General features: G+C 42.7%; 1 protein-coding gene across 3 annotated transcripts in view; it reads right to left on the bottom strand.

Annotated features, from left to right (window-relative positions):
• The window catches only part of LOC112258816 (mucin-5AC), a 34,633-nt gene extending 23,012 nt beyond the window's left edge, over window positions 1–11,621 (bottom strand). For 2 of the 3 annotated variants that reach the window (XM_024433415.2, XM_024433416.2), the window contains exon 1: window positions 11,168–11,621. The gene's annotated coding sequence lies outside the window, so the exon portion shown is untranslated. Of the gene's footprint in view, window positions 1–7,161; window positions 7,181–11,167 lie in introns of those variants that run through there. The other variant, XM_042327592.1, reaches the window with a different exon arrangement.
• Window positions 11,622–16,353: the final 4,732 nt, after the last annotated feature.

Genomic DNA, 16,353 nt, shown 5'->3' with positions numbered 1-16,353 from the left:
TACTAATATCATCATTCATTTCAAAGTACAATTAATACATTGTAGAGAATGACAAATCTGCAAGTGTGATTAAATGTCATTCAGGAACTTACAATAGATCACACCCAAAAACACATGCTTTCCAAGGCTTCAAGAGAACGCATGATCATCATCATCATCATAAAAGCATTATATTACACCATACTCATCATCATAGTCCCTTTCAGCGACTACTGCACACACCAGTTCATCTCTCCACTCAATTAGCTTTCCCTGCATGGCACCGTCCCTCTCTCTGCTTTAATAGAAACCATTATACACTTCTGTAGCCTTGGGGCGGCTATCTAAACAGAACCCAAGAGACTGAGGGACTGATTGTCGCTGTGCGCTTCCCAGCTAAGGGGAGCCAGGGTGGTACAAAAGAAGCATGACACCGTCCCAGCTGAGTCAGTGCGCTGCCTTCATCACCCTGACACTAATCGCGGCTCACACATTCCCAAACAGGCCCGGCCAAAGGTCAGGAAGCCGCCCCTGCCCCACACACAAACAAACCGCTCCAAACAAAGTTGACTCCTCTCCACGGAATTCCTTCCCTGGACACGGTGGGAGACAAGAAGGGATTGTGAGGCCCTTCTCGGGCGGTGACGTCAGGACATGCCCGACAAATGAGGCTATGGACACTTAACTCCCCAGACAGGATCCAAATCAGCTGCTTTATATCCTGGGCTATAGCCTACAATGCACCATGGTTTCAACCTTATGATTTCCATTGACAACTCAATGGTCTTGGTAACAGACAATGGACCAAGTAAACTCAGTTCAGGAATACGCTTTTCTCTTGTTCACTGGTCTGCTGCCTGTGTCAGTCAAGGAAACATCTTGTGTGACAGACACCTGAATCACAAAACCATGTGATGTGACAGACTGTAATCCCTGTGCTCTAAAGAAGTTTAGTAGGAGCCAAAAGCAGGTTTAGAGTCTGTACCGCCATGGCACGACTGGTAGAGACTTCAAGTGAGAGAAGGGTACTATCTACTAGAGGTCGACCGAATATGATTTTTCACCGCCGATACCGATACCGGTTATCGGAGGACCAAAAAAAAGCAGATACCGATTAATCGATACCGATTAATTTGTATTTATTTATTTGTAATTAATGACAATTACAACAATACTGAATGAACACTTATTTTAACTTAATATAATACATCAATAAAATCAATTTAGCCTCAAATAAATAATGAAGCATGTTCAATTTGGTTTAAATAAGGCAAAAACAAAGTGTTGGAGAAGAAAGTAAAAGTGCAATATGTGCCATGTAAGAAAGCTAACGTTTAAGTTCTTTGCTCAGAACATGAGAACATATGAAAGCTGGTGGTTCCTTTTAACATGGGTCTTCAATATTCCCGGGTAAGAAGTTTTAGGTTGTAGTTATTATAGGACTATTTCTCTCTATACCATTTGTATTTAATATACCTTTGACTATTGGATGTTCTTATAGGCACTTTAGTATTGCCAGTGTAACAGTAGCTTCCATCCCTCTCCTCGCTCCTACCTGGGCTCGAAGCATCGTTACCCATGCAGAGCAAGGGGAACAACCACTCCAAGTCTCAAGAGCGAGTGACGTTTGAAACGCTATTAGCGCGCACCCCGCTAACTAGCTAGCCATTTCACATCGGTTACACCAGCCTAATCTCGGGAGTTGATAGGCTTGAAGTCATAAACAGCTGCTGGCAAACACACGAAAGTGCTGTTTGAATGAATGCTTACGAGCCTGCTGGTGCCTATCATCGCTCAGTCAGACTGCTCTATCAAATCATAGACTTAGTTATAACATGATAACACACAGAAATACGAGCCTTAGATCAATAATATGGTCAAATCCGGAAACTATCATCTCGAAAACAAGACGTTTATTCTTTCAGTGAAATACGGAACCGTTCCGTATTGCAACAGGTGGCATCCATACGTCTAAATATTGCTGTTACATCGCACAACCTTCAATGTTATGTCATAATTACTTAAAATTCTGGCAAAATAGGCGGCCCAAACTGTTGCATATACACTGACTCTGCGTGCAATGAACGCAAGAGAAGTGACACAATTTCACCTGGTTAATATTGCCTGCTAACCTGGATTTCTTTTAGCTGAATATGCAGGTTTAAAAATATATACTTCTGTGTATTGATTTTAAGAAAGGCATTGATGTTTATGGTTAGGTACACATTGGAGCAACGATACGCACCGCATTGATTATATGCAACGCTAGATAAACTAGTAATATCATCAACCATGTTAACTAGTGATTATGATTGATTGATTGTTTTTTATAAGATAAGTTTAATGCTAGCTAGCAACTTACCTTGGCTTACTGCATTCGCATAACAGGCAGTCTCCTCGTGGAGTGCAATGAGAGGCATGTGGTTAGAGTGTTGGACTAGTTAAATGTAAGGTTGCAAGATTGAATCCCTGAGCTGACAAGGTAAAAATCTGTCGTTCTGCCCCTGAACAAGGCAGTTAACCCACCGTTCCTAGGCCGTCATTGAAAATAAGAATGCGTTCTTAACTGGCTTGCCTAGTTAAATAAAGAATAAATAAAAGGTGAAAAATATATTTATATATTTTTTAATCGGCGTCCAAAAATACCGATTTCCGATTGTTATGAAAACTTGAAATCGGCCCTAATTAATCGGCCATTCCGATTAATCGGTCGACCTCTACTATCTACATCACATACCTTCGCTCCCGGACCCATCCGGTGAATATGCTGGTCCCAAACACACACACACTACCCCCACTTTACCAGCATGCGTCACCCATCTCCCAGCCACAGGAGACTCGGCCCCCCGGGGACAGGGAGATTAACACATGACAGAGCTTGTTAACCCTGGACAAAGAGATTTGCTAATCCTGTACGATCAGGCCGACTGTCCTCCAGCGCCGGCCCAGAGACTACCCACAGAGACAGAGACCGCCCAGGACAGAGGCCTAGTGTGTCCCAGAAACCAAACAAAAAGACCTGGCTCCATCACAACAATGGAGAGACGGAGCCGACAACAAACAAGGTCCCAACAGCGCACAGTCTACCTACAGTAGACCGCTGAGAGGAACAGCGGGGTGGGTGTGATCTTGACCATGCCGATATTGATCGTGGGGGAGAAAGTGAGGATGTGGGCTACTCAGATGGTGAGAAGCGTCAGTGCATTAGAGAGACAGACAGGGACCTGTTCCACTAATGGTGTCCCTTGCCTGGGGGTTACCCACCAGTGAGGCTGGTGTGGAGGGACTGAAGGAGAGGGTAATGTGTAACTTGAAGAGCAGGTCCTTCTCCATAATGGGCAGTGTGCCCACTGACAGACTCCACTCAGGGGGTAAATGACATTAGGCCAGATAGAGCCAGCTGGTGGGTTGGATCGATGACACCAGATAGGATGGAGAGGAACAGGGCAGGCATCTGGATGGGACAGCAAAAACATACCCTTGAGGTTTCAGCTCTCTAGCAGCCACTCGCTACTGGAACTGACTCTGGCCATAAGAGGATTATGTCCTCCTGTTTGAAGCAGAGCAGGCACGTTCCAGATGGAATCTGATCCCTCGCAGGTTGTCAACACCACCAGGGCTAACCAAGGCTTATCAACAAAATAACAGCTAGGCTAACACCACATAAAACTGTACCTAGTCGTTACCCAGAAATGTACATGGTATTTGGGGCTTGGGTCAAAGGGCTTCTTAAATAGAAATTACAGGACAATAGCATTTCAAATGACTCAAAACATCTGACAAATCCCCCCTCCCTTTCAACTCTCATAACTGTAGCCATATTTCTGTCATCGGGAACTTTAGGCACCCATGTCATGCCAGACTGGCTCATGGTGTAGACAGGCTGCCACAGCACTGACATAATGCTGAATGAATTGGGCAGAACAAAATTAAACACAACTGACAGTAAACAGGTGGAAACCATGGCAACACTTACAGTGCATTTGGAAAGTATTCAGATCCCTTTACTTCTTCCACATTTTGTTACGTTACAGCCTTATTCTAAAATTGATTAAATAGTTTTTTCCCCCTCATCAATCTACACACAATACCCCATAATGACAAAGTGAAAACATATACATAGAAATGTTTGCAAATTACAAATAAAAAACAGAAATACCTTATTTACACAAGTATTTAGACCCTCTGTTATAAGACTTGAAATTGAGCTCAGGAGCATCCTGTTTCCATTGATCATCCTTAAGATGTTTCTACAACTTTGAGTCCACCTGTGGTAAATGTAATTAACTGGAGATGATTTGGAATGGCACACCTGTCTATATTAGGTCAGAGCAAAAACCAAGCAGGTCGAAGGAATTGTCCGTGGAGCTCCGAGACGGGATTGTGTTGAGGCACAAATCTGCAGAAGGGTACCAAAAAATGTCTGAAGCATTGAAGGTCCAAGAACAGTGGCCTCAATCATCCTTAAATAATTTCTTTCACTTACTTGCTGTGCTGTTTCATTGTTCATTTGTTCAGTCGTTTCATTCTCAACCAGGATTTCTATGGAACGCCGTTTGGGTCATTGCGTGTCAAAAAGATAACACAATTTGATGTGTTAAATAAGCTTGTTGACCAATCAGGACCTGGATATGACTGCACGTCACATAATAATTTAACAGGTTCATTAATTGTTTACGTAGTTATTACACTATCACTTGTATTTCATATGTCACAACGATTCATCGATACATATGCTATGATGCTGGTAAAGTTGTCTCGCGCACCTACAGTGCTTGCATAAAAAAAGATAGCTAGCTCATGGATGCAAACAATGTTTTTACCCCAAAACATAGTAAAACGGCAATCTGGTTCAGTAGCTATATAGTTAGCTAGCTATATAGCTAGGTATCAGTCTACCCAGTGACACCCAGAGAATATTAGCGTCGTAGCTCTTATTGTGGGACTCTGAAACAACTGAATTGAACCACATTCATTGTCAGCCTATGTGTATTGAACACTATTCCAGAGAAAAACAATACTGAGTGTATGATTGAGTCTGATAACTCTGAGGACGTTGGGAAAAAATATCTTGGGTATTGAGTAGACTGATACCCCATTTCATTGATCCCCAATCCTGAGGTAAAGCTGTACAGGCTAATATGAATGTCAATACACACAATAGGCTGACTGGGGAGGTGATTTCTCACAGTCCCGCGATAAGAGACAATGCTAATATTGGCGTAAACTCTTCACAGTTGTGTTCTGTGGGTGTCACCGAATAGACTGATAACCCATTTCATTGATTCACATTCCAACCTTGTTTAACATTATGTAGTCTAAATATGGCATGATTCCACTAATTGTAACCATATGCATCACTTTCAAAAGAGGTACTTTTATTTTGAAGGCAAACTGCAAAATCCACTATTGTGCCTAATCGTTATTGTGGCTTGCATCACAATACATAACCTGGTCCGGTCAAGCCTCACTAGCCAGATGAAGCTAGCTGGCTGTTTATAACCCTGTTGCCCAAAGCTAACATTAAGTAGCTGGCTAGCTATTTATTTTCATGAACTGAAGTTCAATTTCAATAGGCGAACAACAAGTGGCTACCTAGCTAATACTTACAAGGATTCCTAAATCATTGCAAAGAACAATGAAAATGACTGCAGTTTCTACTGGTCATTGTTTTCAGGCTGGTTGTATTGGTGCTAGGTACCAAGCTAAAGCTAACTACCCCAGAAGTTGCGGTCGAACAAATAATGCTTTATTACCAACGCGGTATTGTAAACAATCGTTCATGGCCGGTATTTGCAGACTTTTTTGTACAGCTTTGAGAGTGCTACTGATAGTAGTGGTGACGCTTGGCTTGCACCTGCAAATTCAGAACACACAACCTTCTATAATAGAACTGTGTTATTTGACGTGTATCTTTTTTGACACGCAAAGACCCAAATGGCGTTCCATAGTATGTTGTGACGCTATTACTGTGCAACTCCGATAGGACAACATCTGAATAATAGCGCACTTGGTAGTATGTACTAGAGGTCGATCGATTAATAGGAATGGCCAATCAATTAGGGACGATTTCAAGTTTTCATAAAAATCGGAAATCTGTATTTTTGGATGCCGATTTTGCCGTTTTTTAAAAACAATACCATTATTTAACTAGGCAAGTCAGTTAAGAACACATTCTTATTTTCAATGACGGCCTAGGAACGGTGGGTTAACTGCCTTGTTCAGGGGCAGAACGACAGATTTTTACCTTGTCAGCTCGGGGATTCAATCTTGCAACCTTACGGTTAACTAGTCCAATGCTCTAACCACCTGCCTCATGAGGAGCCTGCCTGTTACGCGAATGCAGTAAGAAGCCAAGGTAAGTTGCTAGCTAGCATTAAACTTATCTTATAAAAAACAATCAATCAATCAATCATAATCACTAGTTATAACTACACATGGTTGATGATATTACTAGTTTATCTAGCGTGTCCTGTGTTGCATATAATCGATGTGGTGCGCATTCGCGAAAAAGGACTGTCGTTGCTCCAACGTGCATCTAACCAGAAACATCAAGGCCTTTCTTAAAATCAATACACAGAACTATATATTTTTAAACCTGCATATTTAGCTAAAAGAAATCCAGGTTAGCAGGCAATATTAACCAGGTGAAATTGTCTCACTTCTCTTGCATTCATTGCACGTAGAGTCAGAGTATATGCAACAGTTTGGGCCACCTGGCTCTTTACGAACTCATTTGCCGGAATTTTACGTAATTATGACATAACATTGAAGGTTGTGCAATGTAACAGGAATATTTAGACTTATGGATGCCACCCGTTAGATAAAATACGGAACGTTTCCGTATTTCACTAAAATAATAAACATCTTGTTTTCGAGATGATAGTTTCCGGGTTGGACCATATTAAGGCTCGTATTTCTGTGTGTTATTATGTTATAATTAAGTCTATGATTTGATAGAGCAGTCTGACTGAGCGATGGTAGGCACCACCAGCAGGCTCGTAAGCGTTCATTCAAACAGCACTTTCGTGCGTTTTGCCAGCAGCTCTTCGCAATGCTTCAAGCATTGCGCTGTTTATGACTTCAAGCCTATCAACTCCCAAGATTAGGCTGGTGTAAGCGATGTGAAATGGCTAGCTAGTTAGCGGGATGCACGCTAATAGCGTTTCAAACGTCACTCACTCTGAGACTTGGAGTAGGTGTTCCCCTTGCTCTGCATGGGTAACGCTGCTTCGATGGTGGCTGTTGTCGATGTGTTCCTGGTTCGAGCCCAGGTAGGAGCGAGGAGAGGGATGGAAGCTATACTGTTACACTGGCAATACTAAAGTGCCTATAAGAACATCCAATAGTCAAAGGTATATGAAATACAAATGGTATAGAGAGAAATAGTCCTATAATAACTACAACCTAAAACTTCTTACCTGGGAATATTGAAGACTCATGTTAAAAGGAACCACCAGCTTTCATATGTTCTCATGTTCTGAGCAAGGAACTTAAACGTTAGCTTTCTTACATGGCACATATTGCACTTTTACCTTCTTCGCCAACACTTTGTTTTTGTATTATTTAAACCAAATTGAACATGTTTCATTATTTATTTGAGTCTAAATTGATTTTATTGATGTATTATATTAAGTTAACATAAGTGTTCATTCAGTATTGTTGTAATTGTCATTATCACAAATAAAGCAAAAAAGAATCGTCCGATTTATCGGTATCGGCTTTTTTGGGTCCTCCAATAATCGGTATTGGCGTTGAAAAATCATAATCGGTCGACTTCACCCTCAACCAGAGGGTGAAAGCCAACATCACGCTCGACAGAGAACTGTTAATTGTCAAAGGCAATGAATTGCATTATCCTGGCGTTAATGGATTTCGCCTTTGAGTTTACTCTTTCAAATGACTGCTCAATCCACACAGCATACATTGTGGGCTAGGTTGTTAGGAATTCTGTGTTGCACGTGTAGTGCAAAATTTCATGTGGCGTCATAATGTCATGTACCTAGGTTATATAGGTATGCACGTCAGCTTTGACATCAGTTTTGCACATCGGCGTGAAACTTTACATCGGGCCGATACCGATGTTGCCATTTTTAGCTAATATCGGACGATTCTGATCCCTACTAGAAACCAGCAAGCCTTTAGTTTCTGACAGTATTAAAGATCATTTCCATGTTGAGTAGACGTTATGGCCATATCGCAGTCAGTCAGCAACCACAGCAATCCAGGCAAAATTGTGAAAGTGGTGAGGGAGGCATAGCAACAGGGCTCTGAACCATGTCCATTATCCAGCCTCCCACTGGAAGAATTTAGAGCCTCAACACAGAAAATTAATTACTGCAGCTGCTGGCATATATACCCTCAAAACTGCGCAGCAACTGTCAGGACTGACAACTGTGATACCACTGAGGCAGCTATCTTGGCTGGACCAATGTCCGTAGCAGAATTATCAGGCCTTTATCTGGAAAGTACACATTACAGTAATGACGACCATGGCAAACAATGGAGTGGCACTGCAGAAACCACTACTACAGTCCCAAGTCTGTGGTTAAAATAATCTCACGGCTGCAGGCCAGTTGCCAGCTCTGACTTTACTCATAAGCGATGGTGACAGAAAGTGCCAAAGGTCATACAGTTCAACCCACTGAGCAGTAAAAGCAGTAGAGACAGCATCCAAGATGGCCGATTCATGGACTGTCTATATCCGAGTTGCATCCAGTTTAATCTGACTTCTATTTGGGGCCGTCTATGGGAATTGTCTTTCTGGTCCGGACATCAGATACACTGCAGTACCGAAGCAAGACTGTAGGTGCAGTCGAAAGTGTGCTTCCAGACCAGAACCCTGGGCCTTGGTTCAGCCTGAGAGGGATCTGGTGAGTAGGGGACCAGTCCAGGGCAGGCAGAGGACACACCAATTTGAATATGTACAGTTTGGGGACGTCACTGAATCAACCTATTTAGCCTACTACGCCTGAGGGCAGGCAGAGGCACACATTACTGTAGGCATCTCCCTGACAGCCCATGGCATAGGTCAGAGGAAGGGCAGAGCAAAGAGAACTGTAGGTCATAAAATCACTCCAGAATGCTATGGTATGAATTCCGCATGGAATTGCATCTCTTCTGATTGTAGACATCTAAGCTCTTCTTTGGCCAACTGTTTCAGAAGGCTTACTAAAAACAAGTGCATGGCATTAAAGGAGAGACTTAAAATAGGTGTGACAGACAATGTAATAACCAAAATGCCTGCGGAGACATGAGTGGAGGAAGAATCCATTTTCAGCCTATTGTGAAAGTGAGGTGAGCAAGGGGAATTTGGTACCAAATGTCACAATGCTGGCACATTGGTTGAAAGTACAAAAACAACACTCTTTTGCTAAAACAAGATAAAGGATATTGAACCCGAAATCTGTCTTATCATTCGATTCATAGACATGACAGATACATTTTTAAAAACGTAACAAGCCAGCAGCACTTGGGTAAAACAGGATCTACATTTAATTTCAAATTAATGCAGTGTCTCCATCCCACTGCCTCATTCACTTGCTTGCTTTGTGAGTCAGCCATCGCTCATTAATGCACCAGAGGGTTGACTAGCATGTTGGAGCCTCTCTAAGCCAGACAAGTGCTCACAATCACCCTGAGATGCAATTTATTCCTGAGTGGCATCAATACCTCATGGCAGATCATTGCAGAATATTGACCTACCCATGCCCACTACCCCACCCTATAAGGCTCATTGTCATCCGAACATCAGGGGCAGAGGTTAGGCCTGTGGGCCATCTATAATGATTAGTTGTAAATGTATATGGTAGCTGCACGTTGAGGGTTTTGGAGACTAACATTATTCACCATTGTTCTTTTGGAGAGAGGAGTGTGGTCTGGTTGCATAGCATTAACACAAGCAAAAAACAGCTCCGAGTTCATAGCCTGAAGCCACAATGTTTGCCTACATGATAAGAGTTTGAACAAATTGTGTTTTGTTGCATTGAGATTACAGTACTTGTCATGTCTCACGTTCTAATAATCATAAGAATTGGGTGAGTCTTCAAAGACTTCTCAACCTAATAAAGTATAGCACTTAAGCCATTCTACAAAAGTAGCCGATGCTATGTTCGCTGACTAATGCAAAAGACTAACAGAATTAGCCTAAATTGCCCAACATTTCGCCTAGGGCAACGAACGAAGCCGTTCTCACTAGAGACCACTTGGCCGCACAGAACAATAGGCGTCAGCTATGGAGGATGAGAGAAGAAAAGTTGATATAATGAAGTGAATACGACGAATTGCTTTTGAAAAGGCAAATCATCCAAATTAATACACACAGATCCCTACCTAAAAGGAAGGCTGTTATTTTAGCCAGTTCATTCGTCGGTTAGCTAAATAGCTGGTGATCAATTTCAGCCATCACACAGGGCTGCCACCGCCCCATCACCCCCCTCCCAATTTGAAATCGAATTCCGAATCTAAAACATCCTCTTTATGGCTTGAGTAGCTCACTGGCAGAATGAAAATGCAACGATTCACTTGCTCCTATTCTCGTTTTTGTGCGACCCAACAGACTCGCGTGGATAGTTAAGTTAGCAAGTAACCTATTTAGTTAGCTAGCATTTCAACAAAGCTTATTTGTATGGCGCCGTTTCCAATTCAAGTTGACGTTTATGTCATGAATCTTGCCCTCGAGGCATAACTGAGCGATTTCCGCTAGGTGAGCCAGCTGCAAAGTCAAAATTTGCTTTACTTGAAACAATCACGAAAACAAAAGTGTGCTTTTTGGTCTTAATTTATGGTTGGGACATTAGAGTTAGCAGTGTGGTTAAGGTTAGGTTTAAAATGAGATTGTATGACTGTGGTTGTGCCAGCTAGTGACCACTCTGCAGACCTGCCTCCAGAACAAGATTCATGACGAAAAACGCTAACCTACCTTTGCAATAGGAAATCGTGAATTAGACTTGCAATGTCGACAAAGACATTCACCCACTATCTATATGATTATTAACCCATTGTTAACACATTATTAACACACTCTAACTACCAAAATCGTAATATAAACATTTAATATTTTAGGAAACGAAAAACATTTGTTAAAGCATCACATCGTAACTTGCATTTGATATTTTCTGTGATTTAAGTGTAAATGTAGGTACACAGCTAGCTAGCATGCTAACGCTCAACCAGTCTCTAGACTTACCAACGCAGTGTTGCTAGCTATAGCTTGATCTCCAGCTACGCCCAGTGTTTGACAATATCCTCCGACTCCTTTCAGAATCCTCGAATACAAAGTGTAACAAATTGGAAAATGAAACCGAACGAGATGAAAAACAGGCCAAAGTACAGCAGCCAGATTACCAAGAAACTTCTGTCGACCGCCGATTTCAGAAGTGATGCACGTCCCTTCCAAAGAAAGGAAAAGCGATTTGCAGTCCACGCAGACAATCTCTACTGGCCGGGACGGATGGACAGGCGGAGAGGGTTTTACCACGGCATTGCGCGCGGGGGTGAAATTGAAAGGGATGAATAGCCAAGTAACTCGACTTTCTCCAGCTCACAACCAATCACTACCCCGGCTGAGATTTATTCAAATGAGGAATGATGTCATCTCTCAAGTCACCCTACTTTCTTTCTTCCAATCCTTCCCAAATTGCACCGGTTGTCTCCCCCTTCCCGTATCCCTCCACCAGTTTTCCCGCGTCCCCTCCCTCCATGCCGGCTCCACGCTCGTCTTGCACACACCTCCTGCAGTTTCTTTTCTTTTCAACGGTGCATTCTCTCCACACAATGGTGGCATGTTAGGATTCTCCGTTGCTTCTGGACCACTGGATGCTGAGATTTCAGCCACAAAGGGTACCACAGCAGTCTAGTCATATTTTGATTTTCTTTAGGTCTACTGCCATTTTAGCTACTACCATATTACTCTAATATGGTAATGAAACAAACATCTTTATTGGTTCTACAAGGACTAAAATTGTCCTGCTGCACATACATAATGAATATTGATTGACACCTTTTATCCATAAACACTATCTTCACAGAGATATTAATAACACTAGGTTTATTGCAGTGGCACATTCTTTATTGTAAGGACAAGATATCTAATCTGTTGCAGACAAGCCCCCACACAGACGAGACCAAACATGTTAGACCTGTCAAAGAAGAGGCTGCCACTAAAATCACCAGTGCATAAAGATACACAATTTTATGTCAGATTGTAACAGAGTCAGAGACATGGCAGTATCGAAGGAGACAGAAACAAGATGAAGAGAGAATAGAAACAGAGGAAGGTTGAAGGAGCTGCCGCTGTCTGTAGTGTTTTTCCTCCAGACACAATTGTCTCCCTTTACTGATTGTGGGCGTTTTTTCATAGGCTTTGTCTGTGTGTGCCGCTCCTGTCTTCACACCAGACTTCTGAGACAGTCTCGGTGGGCATGCTGCCTGTCCGTCTGCACTGCTGTTGTTCAGCTCTCCCAGTGCAGCCAGAGCTGTCTACATGAGCCTGGCTTTTGTGCCAGTGTCTGCACTGGCTAGGCAGCATTGTGCTTCACATTGTGTCCCCTTCAGCTCTCACCCTATGGAATTCATCATAACACACACACACACACACTTCCCCAGGATGTTTACCTCGGTGAACAGTTGCTCAATGGTGCGCTGACCTGTGTGGTTGTGTTATGGTTACACTGTCACTAGGCAATGTAAAGTAGCCTTGTGCTGCTACGCCTTTGTTGATATGCTAAGATTGATATCGCTTGTTTTGTATTCTATCATGCAATAACCCCAACTCCCTACAGCTCTTCTCGCACTTCTCTCTCTCTCTCAAAATGATCAGCAAAGGTAAACCCTCTGGCCCACACCTACACAATTAGTTACACGGCCTTGACTAACATGACATTCAACAAACACACACACACACACACACACACACACCAGTCAAACAGACCAAAGCAGACAGTAGAAATGTAGTGAAGGAAATGTATTGTGAGGGAAGCAGAGAAGTAGAAACATAGAAAAAACACTAAACAGAGGTACTCCACACACTCAAGAACTACCACATAAAGTAAAGAGAGGGAGAGGAAAAACAGAGAAAGGCAAGGAAAAGAGGGTGTGAGTTTGGGGGTCCTATACTAGGTTCGACCTGCCAGAGATGGACGTATTGGCTTGGTGAAACAGGCACAACAAAGAGAGGAAGTTTTTTTTCCACACAGGCTGTGGTGCGCTGCAGTGGAGACAGGAATGGGCAGGGCAGTGTACTCGCCACCTAGTTCCCCTGTTATTTATCTCATTGTTGTTTCCCCTTGGCCAGCAGCCCAGCTGGGGCAACGCAGCACAAAAGAACTGGCGCACACTCAGCCAAGCCTCTGGATGTTGTTGTGCTAACTTTGACAGGGAATACACACTAACACCTGCGAGCAGACAAACACACAAGCTTGAGTGCTGTAATACAGGCTGTTCTCATATCAGTCAAATCACACAAAGGAGGAAGCAGGTATTGTGCAAAAAAGAAGAAGAAAGGGAGACACCCATCTTATCAGACATAGTCAATATCCTCAAAGGAAATTCACAGACACGTGTTTCTGGTCGAGAAATGGACTTAGAATATCTAGGACGTAAACATTACAACACGGCACACAGTACATGGTAGCCTGTTCATCATTACATGCTATTGACGTAGCACGCGCTCCAGCAGGTGTATCTCACTGATCATCCCTAAAGCCAAAACCTCATTTGGCCGCCTTTCCTTCCAGTTCTCTGCTGCCTGCGACTGGAACGAATTGCAAAAATCTCTGAAGTTGGAGACTTTTATCTCCCTCACCAACTTTAAACATCTGTTATCTGAGCAGCTAACCGATCGCTGCAGCTGTACATAGTCCATCGGTATATAGCCCACCCAATTTACCTACCTCATCCCCATACTGTTTTTATTTTATTTACTTTTCTGCTCTTTTGCACACCAGTATCTCTACCTGCACATGTTCATCTGATCATTTATCACTCCAGTGTTAATCTGCTAAATTGTAATTATTCACTCCTATGGCCTATTTATTGCCTACCTCCTCATGCCTTTTGCACACCATGTATATAGATTCTTTTTTTCTACTATGTTATTGACTTGTTTATTCCATGTGTAACTCTGTGTTGTTGTCTGTTCACACTGCTATGCTTTATCTTGGCCAGGTCGCAGTTGCAAATGAGAACTTGTTCTCAACTAGCCTACCTGGGTTAAATAAAGGCGAAATAAAATAAATACATGAAAATGCCTCTGAATACCATGTTCACAAGTTAGCACACGCCAGCAGTGCACCTGCTTCTGTTCTGTGTGAGCATGGGCTCCCAGGAGAACAGAACGTGCCAACACGGCATTATATTAACATGCTGCGTACCATCACACTTGAAGAACATGTAACACAAAATCAGCACTGACTATATACTTACGACTACAGTCAATAATAACCTAATCTCACTGCGACATGCTGACTTAAACGTTTGTTCAAACAAAATGTCATAATAGAACATTTCAGATTAACAAAGATTGCTGTATCATACAACTGTATTATGCACACAGCCTAGTAAAATCCACAACTCATGTTATCACCTAGTTTCACTCTAAACACTAAAATAGAGGAGGCCTCGTGTCTCATGCAGCTAGCATTAGAGGACTTTTTGTTTAATTGGTATTGTTACGCTGAAACCTGATGATGTCCAGGCAGGCCAGTTTCTGATTGATGGGTTAGTGGAAGTGCTTCCCAGCCCTTTGTGGCTGCATCCTGCTGTTAATAATGCATGCTGCTACTAAGGGTATCAGGCAGCGACCCCTCTCCTCTATACCACTCAGACAAAGCTACATTATAAGCACTGACTGTGCAGATCTCTGCACTGATCTTCCCTCCCCATCTTGACGTGTATTTTTTAATTATGTGCATTTATCTAGACTCACGTCAGCCATGTTATGTCCTTTCACTTATCTTTTGTTTTGCGATGTGCAAGTGTCCTGGCGTGTAGTACATTTTGGCCCCTTAAAAACAAGCTACTTTAAACTATTTACCTCTCATCCCCTTTGTTTCTGTTTTCGCTCCCTTCTTTATGGCCTAAGACAGCTATTGATTTCCTTTGACTGGCTGACTGGTAGAGGTTATGTAGAGTCAGACAAGAGGCTAGTTTCTCCCTCTAGTGGTGCCATCATACCACCACAGTCACAGGGGCACTGTACTGGGCAGGCAGTGGCATGAGAAGCGATGATGATCTGATCAAGTACAATTCACCATGAATCAATATACATAGAAAACTGTCTTAAAGCAAGTTTGTCACATTACACTTCATAACAGGTCAAATCAAATTTTATTGGTTACATACACATGGTTAGCAGATGTTAATGTGAGTGTAGCAAAATGCTTGTGCTTCTAGTTCCGACAGTGCAGTAATATCTAACAAGTAATCCAACAATTTCACAACTATCTTATACACACACAAGTGTAAAGGGATGAATAAGAATATGTACATATAAATATATGGATGAGCGATGGCCGTGCAGCTTAGGCAAGATGGAGTAGATGGTATAGAGTACAGTATATACATATGAGATGAGTAATGTAGGGTATGTAAACATTATTAAAGTGGCATTGTTTAAAGTGACTAGTGATACATTTATTACATCCAATTATTAGAGATTTGAGTCTGTATGTTGGCAACAGCCACTCAATGTTAGTGATGGCTGTTTAACAGTGTGATGGCCTTGAGATTGAAAAAACAGCTTCTGTCTTTCGGTCCCAGCTTTGATGCACCTGTACTGACCTCGCTTTCTGGATGACAGCGGGGTAAACAGGCAGTGGCTCGGGTGGTTGTTGTCCTTGATGATCTTTTTGGCCTTCCTGTGACATCGGGTGGTGTAGGTGTCCTGGAGGGCAGGTAGTTTGCCCCCGGTGATGTGTTGTGCAGACCTCACTACCCTCTGGAGAGCAATGTGGTTGTGGGCGGAGCAGTTGCCGTACCAGGCGGTGATACAGCCCGACAGGATGCTCTCGATTGTGCATCTGTAAAAGTTTGCGAGTGTTTTTGTTGACAAGCCAAATTTCTTCAGCCTCCTGAGGTTGAAGAGGTTCTATTGCGCCTTCACCACGTTGTCTGTGTGGGTGGACCATTTCAGTTTGTCCATGATGTGTACGCCGAAGAACTTAACTTTCCACCTTCTCCACTACTGTCCCATCGATGTGGATAAGGGGCTGCTCCCTTTGCTGGTTCCTGAAGTCCACAATCATCTCGTTTGTTTTGTTCCTGTTGAGTGTGAGGTTATTTTCCTGACACCACACTCCGAGGGCCATCACCTTCTCGCTGTAGGCAGTCTCGTCATTGCTGGCAATCAAGCCTATCACTGTAGTGTCATCTGCA

This window comes from Oncorhynchus tshawytscha, linkage group LG09 (genome assembly GCF_018296145.1).
Source record: "Oncorhynchus tshawytscha isolate Ot180627B linkage group LG09, Otsh_v2.0, whole genome shotgun sequence".
In the NCBI taxonomy this organism is placed as follows: Eukaryota; Metazoa; Chordata; class Actinopteri; order Salmoniformes; family Salmonidae; genus Oncorhynchus; species Oncorhynchus tshawytscha.
This window is presented reverse-complemented; position numbering and strand designations above follow the sequence as displayed.